Raw genomic sequence first — 8,944 nt, 5'->3', positions numbered from 1 at the left:
TATTAAGGAAAAGTGATTATTGCTTCCTGCTATTTTTGTTATTAGAGGTGGAGTTATGCTTATGTGACTATCTTCTATTGTGTTTGTTGGAATAAGATTACTTTCTTGCTTTTTCTAGAGTACAATTTCCCTCCTTGTGTTGGAGGTTCCCTCTATTATCCTTTGTAGGGCTGGATTTGTGGAAAGATATTGTGTAAATTTGTTTTTTTTTTCATGGAATATCTTTGTTTCTTCATGTATGGCAATTGAGAATTTCACTGGGTACAGCAGTTTGGGCTGGCATTTGTGTTCTCTTAGGATTTGTATGATATCTCCCCAGGATCTCCTGACTTTTATAGTCTCTAGTGAGAAGTCTAGTGTAATTCTGATAGGTCTGCCTTCATATGTTACTTGACCTTTTTCCTTTACTGCTTTTAATACTTTTTCTTTGTTTGGTGTGCATTTGGTGTTTTGATTATCATGTGACAGGGGGACTTCCTTTTCTGATCTAGTCTATTTGACTTTCTGTAGGCTTCTTGTATGTTCATAGGCATCACTTTCTTTAGATTAGTTAAGTTTTCTTCTATAATTTTGTTGAAGATATTTACTGGCCCTTTAAGTTGGGAATCTTTGCTTTCTTCTATACCTATTATCCTTAGGTTTGATCTTCAATTTGTTTACTGAATTTCCTGGCTGTTTTGGGTTAGGAGTGTTTTGCATTTTGTATTTTCTTTGACAGTTGTGTCAATGTTTTCTGTGGTATCTTCTGCACCTGAGATTCTCTCTTCTATCTCTTGTATTCTGGTGGTGATGCTTGCATTCACGATTCCTAATCTTTTGCCTAGGATTTCTATCTCCTGGATAGTTTCCCTTTGTGATTTCTTTATTTTTTCTACTTCCATTTTTATGTCCTGGATGGTTTTGCTCTATTTCTTTACCTGTTGATTGAGTTTTCTTGTAATTCTTTAAGAGATTTTTGTGTTTCTCCTTTAAGTACGTCTACCTGTTGACCTGTGTTCTCCTGTATTTGTTTGAGGGAGTTATTTATGTCCTTCTTAAAGTCCTCTATCTCCATCATGAGAAGTGATTTTAAATTTGAATCTTGCTTTTCTGATGTCATGGGGTGTTCAAGACTTGCGGTCTCTCTCCCTCCCTCCCTTCCTCCCTCCCTTCATCTCTCCCTCCCTCCCTCCCTTCCTCCCAGCTACTCCACCAGGAAACAACTGGATTCCGGATCCTGGCTGCAGCCTGACCCAGCCCCAATCTAGCCAGGAGGATTAAAGGCTTCAGATGGGGGCTCCCTGCCACCAGCACTGGGTCCTAAGAGCTGCCATCCAGGCTGGCCACCTGGATGGCTACCCCAGCCTCAACCGCAGACACAGGGGCTCTAGTGGCTGACTTTGTAGGCTATAAGTGGAGGTAGAAGGGTTACATCTGTGGAGCTGGCCCTGGGGAAGGCCCAGCAGCCCACCCACTGCACCAAGCCATGGGGGCTGCTGGAGACAAGTTTGAGACCCAATTCCAGCGTATGTTCTCTGACCTTGCTACTCAGCTACATGTGACCCAGGCTCAGCCCAGCAACACTTCACCCAGGTTTTCGATGAACTTTTCCAAGGGGGCCCCAACTGGGGCTGTCTTGTGGCATTCTTTGTCTTTGGGGCTGCCCTGTGTGCTGAGAGTGTCAACAAAGAAATGGAGCTATTGGTGGGACAAGTGCAGGATTGTATGGCGGCCAACCTGGAGACACGCCTGGCTTACTGGATCCACAGCAGTGGGGACTGGGCGGAGTTCACAGCTCTATATGGGGACGGGGTCCTGCGGGAGAGGAACTGGGCATCAGTGAGGACAGTGCTGACGGAAGCTGTGGCACTGGTGGCCCTGGTAACTATAGGGGCCTTTTTTGCTAGCAAGTGAGAAAGTCTAGGGCCAGGTAGGGCTAGGTGTGGCTAGGGGCCAGAAGAGCTGGAACAATAGAGAATGCCCTTGGAAGAAATTGGATGGTCACAGAACAGAGAAAGGCAGAGGAAGGTAGTGTGTGCGTGGGAGCCAAGCATGCCAGGCAGGTGGTAGGGAGAATGAGTTGGAAACATTAAGGAATGTTTCAAGGCCAGGAACCCAGAGGGTGGAGTCATCCCATGGCTTGAGGGGAGGTGGGAGGAATCATGCCCATATCGTGGGCACACAGCTACCCAGAACATGGCTTGTAGCTCCAAGGATGGTGAACTTACTTAAAAGATCTTCCTGTCTACTAGATGAATGGGATTTAGGGAGCCTAGAATTCACCTCCCTTTGGAATGGAAGCTTGGTGATCAGGTGACTGGATGAAATGGCTGTGGGCTGCATGAGCACACCTGTACATGGGCATACCTGTGCATGTCCACATGCTGGCATGTTCATACATGCAGGCATCCTCATGTGCATGCTGGGCTGTTTGTCCAATCTGGTGATGTGGTACTTTGAGAAAACATTCCTTCTTGCTGTGGCAAGAACAAGGGCCAGTTCACTGCCCTTCTCCCCTCTGCCCCTTCCCTTTACCTTACGCCTCCAGGCTGAGGGAGGAACACTGCATCTAGACTAGGACTCTGGTACTGCTGACAGTTGTTGGCTTTGGAGAGAAGAGCTCTGCAGCTGGCCTTGCTCTTCATCATCCCCCTCTTGTGTGCATCTTTGCACCTGGGCTGACAAAGGATAAGGCTGTGGTGTCTGGGTGGGTAGAAGATTTAGTAGTTGGACTTGCCTGTCACCTTCCCCTCCAATGGCAGTATAAGGGTGCCTAAAGTGTTGCCTGTTTCTAGGACCTCTCTGTCCAGCTGAAACTCTAAATTGGGGCTCTGATTTTCCTTTAGAAGATTACAGACATAAAATGCTGACTTTCAATTCAGTTTAGTTCCTGAACTGTCTCAGTGAGAGGACCATTTGAGCTCTGAGTCCCTTGGGAGTGCTGGGGACAGGTACTCCTTGACTGGCCTGTTCTGTGTGGTGGGTTTTGGTGCTGTTTATCAGGGGCCAGGCATATGGGTTCTAGAGTACCTGCCATGACCTATCATGTTTCCTTTTGAAACCATGCTCTTTGTATAGGTTGTGTTGTTAACACTTGAGTCACTAAAGATGGTCACATTAGAACTCACTGTCCAGTCCTCTAGAACAAATCCAGACTCTAGTTTTTTCTTTTGAGGGAGAAATTACTCACTCCAAATGCATGCCCTGAGCCAGACCTCACTGTTGCATTTTCCAAGGTGTTACCTTTGCTGCTCTTCAATGCCGACTTTGTTCCCAGTGCTCTAGAACACTACCTGCCTATCCTGAGCACTGACCAGCTTGGCTAGGCCACAGCCAACTCGCCTCTTCACTCGGTCCTAGAATGTGGCATCATATTGTGCTTGCTAATGTGGGACCAAATTGGCCTCAGGTGTTTCAGTCCAGACGTTTGCCTTTGAGAGAAGATTGCATTTTTTAATACTGTCTATGGGGGATGTGGGAGACTGCATGTGCCAGTTGGTCTGTTTTGAGGGTGCTGATCTAAGAAACTCAGAGCTGTGTGTGGCAAGCAGTTGGAGTGGGAGCCTCTGACTTGCTCAGGAAAAACTAGGCCAGTGGTTTTCAAACTGCTTGGCAGAGCCCCGAAGTGTCCTGAGGGAGTTCTTAGGGAGATGAGGGAGTGGAGGGCTAGGCAGTTTGCCCTCAAACAGAACAGGTCTTGTTGTAACTGTTTTATGTATTGGGGTTCAGGGTAAGATTTTATTTGTGGTAAGGGCTTTGCTGCTGAAAAAAAGTTAGAAAACCACTGACTAGACCATCAGCTCCATTTGGAGCCTGTGCCCCTCCGAGTTCAGGGAAGATTCTCTGCTCTACCCTTCCCACGGGACACCTACCCAAGTTACCATTCCTGGGGGCCTTTAGCAAACAGGAGCAGCAGGGAACAGGGTCAGGTTACCAACATGCTCTGCTCTCAAGCCTTCACAAGGGGTGGAAGGAGAGGATATGTTATGATAGGCTAAAGGATTGGTCTTGGTCTGGGTTCCCAGAAGCTTAGCTTAAATGGGACCACAGCTGGGAGTTGTGACCTGCTCTGCCCTTTGTTTTAAGGGCCAGTAGAAAACCAGAGACTCTTCTGTCAGGGAAAACCAGGGACTCTTAGAGCCGTATAGTTCCTTGGGATTAGCTCTTGGCCAAGAAGGCTGAGTATGGCTCCCAACTTTTAAATCCATTTCATTTTTTTTAAATGAGGGAAATGGATATAATTTTTCAGATATTAAGTAGGTGGAGAGGATATTCTTGCTCTCCAAAGCCCAAAGGGAAAAATAAGGACTTTGCTTAGGCCAAGACAAGAGCGGAAGTGGGGCACTCAGTGCTGCAGTTATCAATCCTATGCCCCACTTACACTAGGGCGTACATATACTATTTTACTTTTTAAAATCATAAACAGCAGAAGAACAGGTTTGGTTAGTTTAGAAGAAGAGAAAAAGTTCTATAAATATATATTCCTGTATTTTTATTTAATAATTTATAAATGCCAAGTTCATTTGATTTTATTTTTGTGTAATATGTAATGGTTGTATTAAAAATAAATAAATAAATAAATAAATAAATAAATAAATAAATAAATCCCAGAAATTTAAAACAAAAAAGACTTGCTATGGTGAGGGAACTAGGTCCTGATGATGCCAAGTAACCTTGATTTCTCTTGCTTATGTTCTTACACTTGCCTTTAGCCATCTGGTTATCTCTAGTGCTATCTTCACTCATTGTCTTTGACTGGAGCCTATCTGTCCTTTATCATGGTTGTATAGGGACTCCTCAGAGTCCAATTGTCTCTGTGATCCTGTGATCCTGAGATCCTGGTTGTGATAGCTCCTGGGAGTCAGGGTGCTTCTGGGATCCTGAAATCCTGGTGTGCCCAAGCTCCTGAGATCCTTTGATCCTATTATCCTATGTTCCTGGGTGTGTTAGAGCTCCTGGAGGTTCAGCCTCCTCTGGGTTTTAGTGGATTGGGTGTAGAGCTGGTGCCCTAGGACTGCTCTAGCACCTGTAGACTCAGACTGTAAGGCTGTTTCTCTATTTCTGACTCTACCTCTAATTCCCAATCCCATCTTTCATGTGTACAGTCCTGTATCCAAGGCCATATGATGTTTATGATTACCAAAGTGTTTATCGTGTACACTTTGGTAATCATTTTCTGTACTCACAGGAAGTCTCGCTTCCCTTGAAAACAAATCGTTCAGTTTCAACTCCACACTGCTCAGAATTTCTGTGCTTAATCATAGAAGACCACCCTCTCTGCCTCCTGCAGACCACCCCATCATTGAACTTCAACTCTTCCTCCCTACTAAGCCTCCTGGAGGTATCTACTCTGGTGCTCCAAAGAGAGTTCTATGGGGGTAGGCCTGCTCTGAGTACTAAGAGATTCTATGCTAGTTATTCCTGACCACGGGTCTTAACGCCCTTCATAGTGCTGCCACGCAATTTGTGATTGGCTAATCCATATAGACAAGCCACATGCATACCAGACACCCAAGGATAAGTACAGAATTTGTGCCCACAGTGGCTCCTTCTGAGAGATAGGGCCCTAGATGACTTACTCTACAAAACAACCTGTCCTTTCCAGTGTCACCTCTCAGCTGTCCACCCTAAATGCCCTCTGTGGCCTTGTTTCTTGGATTTTTAAGGCATAGCTTCCTGTACATCTGACATGAAGAATTTACTAGACACACATGTACACATGCAAACACACAAACACATTTGCATTAAATGCATATAGACACAAAAACATGCACATAGGCATACACATGGAAACCCCATGCCAATCAGGACTTTATTGGAGGAACCTCAGGACCAAACTCATGGACTTGGAACCAGATCTTGAGCACTTCTCATTCAGTGCCCAGCCAGAACACTCCTACATGGGCCTGACCAGAGAGGCCCAGGAGAGGTCTACTTGAGCCCTCCCACCAGGGTAACCACTACAACAAACAAGCGTACCTTGGGTGTGCAGACATTTGGAATTCAGATCACAAGAATAGTGTCAGTTCAGCTGATAGCACAGCCATGAGGAAATGCACTCTGGGAGGGGGCAAGTGAGGGGCAGCCTCGGCCTGGGACCTTGAGCTTTAGCAATAAAGAAAGCCTTGGGAAGGAGGGAGGAGCTTTGCTACTTTGGGAGGAGAAGTGATGTTTAGTGAGCAAAATAAAACTTTGCTCTTAGACACACTGTTCTCAGTTCTGTTTTTGTCAGTGACCTTCCTATAAACCTCTGAGGGCTTCATAGGAACTGCAGTAGGTGAGGCATGTGGTTCAACAGGAAACCTGGACATTGGCTGGAATCCAGGGCACATGGCAAATTGTTTAAATAGAGGAGCCTTACTCCGATGTAATGTGGGGGCTGAGATGCCTACCTCCCATGATTGCTATGTGAATTATTGATAAAATTCCCTAGCTCATTGCCTGGCACATGACAGTATTTCAAATATTGGGTTTTGTAGCTAAAGGTATAGCTCTGGTAGGATGTGTGCTTAGCAAGTTGAAATCCTGGGTTCCATCCTGAGTGCAAAAAAAAAAAAAAGGCTTTAGTCTTCAAAACAATTCTCTATGAAAATACAAAGTAAAAAGTCTTCCATGTAGACTAGTTGATGGGCATTTTTCTAGTCTTTCTGAGGATATAAATGTGTTAAATCTCTATATTTTCAGAGTTAGGATAATTCACATGTGTATAAACACATAAAGGGTGCTGAACAGATGGCCCTATGGTTAAGAGCTCTTAAGGTGCTCTTGAAGACCTGGGTTTGGTTCTCACCACCTACATCTGGTCATAACTCAAGTTCCAGGGACTCTGAAGCAATTGTTACTGTGAACAACTGCACACAAATTGTACAGTTTCACACAATGCACATAAAATAAAAAATAATTTTTAAATAATGTTTTAAAGGGGCCAATGAGATGACTGGGTAAAAGCACTTGCCACGTAAACTGGTGAACTGGATTCAATCCCCAGAATCCTCATAAAAGTGAAAAAGGAGAACTGAGTCTATAAAGTCCTCTGGACGGGCTGCCATGCTTGCCTATGAACAAGAATAATACTATATATGATTTTATATTCTGCATTTTACTTAATTCCTTGATTGGAACTCAAAGTGCCATTATAAAAAAATGCTTTCTTAATAAGATGTAACTACATGTTAATAAATCATTCTCATATTATTAAAAAAAAGTATGGTGTCAGTTCAAAGATGCTTGTCCCCCAAACCCTCCCAGGAACACCATGTGCAGGTAGTACAGAGGAGTGGTGGTGTCTGAACAGAATTTGGGTCCAGGTTGATGCTCCAGCATGGCTTTCAAACTAGCAACCACCAGGGGACAGAAATGTTCATTCACAACCTCTGCTGAAAAGTCAGGAAGCTCAAAAAGCAGATATTTTTTTGGGTTAGTGGGGTGGGGATGGGGCGAACATATCAAAAGGAGAAACATTCCATCCCAATTGCCTTCATGCCTGCCAAGCCCTGTGCTTGGGCCCATACCCGAACCTTCTTCTACACATAGCCAGGCAATCATAATGAGCTACCTCGAGATCTTTCTCGAGAGACTCTCTCTTTTCCCCAGCCCACAAGCGCATCACATCCCACTGCAATCACTAGGAACCACTCAGGATACTTCACTGTCTTTCCTTTCTCCAAAGTCTGTAATTCACTCTCAGACTTCCAGTGTCCTCTGTGAACAGTCACATACCTGTGTTTGGGGTTAGGCCCACATGTGAAGATAGAGGGTCAGAGACAGGGATGAAGGAGAGAAAAGTTAAGAAGGAATAATAAAGAGCCTTTTATGTGGTAGATCTGTGGGCCCCAAACATCAAGGGAAGATAACAGGATATCCAGCATAAGGTGTGGCTTCTTCAAATTAGCTGTGAGTGGGGCTGTTTAGCCCAGAAAGGAGCTAGATTTAGTTACTGTACCCTACTGCATGTTACTGCTGGGTTCAAAGAGGCCAGGAAGCAATCCCAGAAAATTTTTACCACATCCCTCAATGTCAGATGCATTCTCCTGGGCAGTGAACAACTGATTCACCTGGCAGATATGGCTGTCACATGATTATGTGTATATGTATCTCTCAGGACTTGAACTCTGGATCTCTGCCTGTATCAGGAGCCAGCCCTGGTCCAAGTTGCCAGTGGTCGACTTGGATTTTGGTTCTCCCAAAGATTCCTAAGTCTGAGAGAACTCACTTTCCTATTCTTCTGGGACCCAAGTACCCTCTTTCCAAAACCCAGGCATGAAAACCACAAGGAAATATTTTAGGCATCTATGAGAATATTCTGCTTCAGGGCATCATCATTCTGAGAATGCCAAGCTACCCCTATCCCAAGTCTACTCCAATAGTGATGCGATTTTAATAGAAATTTCTTTTACATTCTCAAAGACTGGACTTTTTGCTTAATCTCATAGCCAGAGTTAATAATATACTTTGAGGTCACTTCAGACTTGAAACATATAACCTGTCTTTGAACCAACCAACTTTACATGCCTTGAGTTTCTCAAGTAATTAAACATTATAATATGATCTAAGTCACGGCTGTTATTTTAAAAATATACTCTCTTTCATGCTCCTGACCCAGAGTAATATATATATATATATACATATATATATGTATATATATGATAATGTATGTATATATTTGTGTATGTATTATGATAATCATATTGAGAAAATGGTAAATAGAATAAAAGTTGTTTTTAAAAATTAATTCTCACCATAAATATTGAATACACCATACAGATAGTACGTGAAAACAATGGTATTTGTAATATTGTTTTTTGTCTAGATCATTTAGATGCAGACACTTATTCACTTATAAAACTCTGTTAAATATTTCTTTAAAGTATTAATAAATTCTTTCCATGTGATATTTTCTGTGTTGGTCGATGAGAGAGAGAAAAAGAGATGGAGATGGAGATGGAGATGGAGATGGAGAGGGAGA

General features: G+C 43.6%; 1 pseudogene; it reads left to right on the top strand.

Annotated features, from left to right (window-relative positions):
- The first annotated feature begins 1,330 nt into the window (after nt 1-1,330).
- Nucleotides 1,331-1,893, top strand: LOC114625782 (annotated as a pseudogene).
- The last annotated feature ends 7,051 nt before the right edge of the window (nt 1,894-8,944 follow it).

The sequence above is a fragment of the Grammomys surdaster genome, unplaced genomic scaffold (assembly GCF_004785775.1).
Source record: "Grammomys surdaster isolate TR1022 unplaced genomic scaffold, NIH_TR_1.0 222, whole genome shotgun sequence".
Lineage (NCBI taxonomy): Eukaryota > Metazoa > Chordata > Mammalia > Rodentia > Muridae > Grammomys > Grammomys surdaster.
Note: the sequence above shows the minus strand (reverse complement) of the source record. Positions and strands in the feature narration are given on the sequence as shown.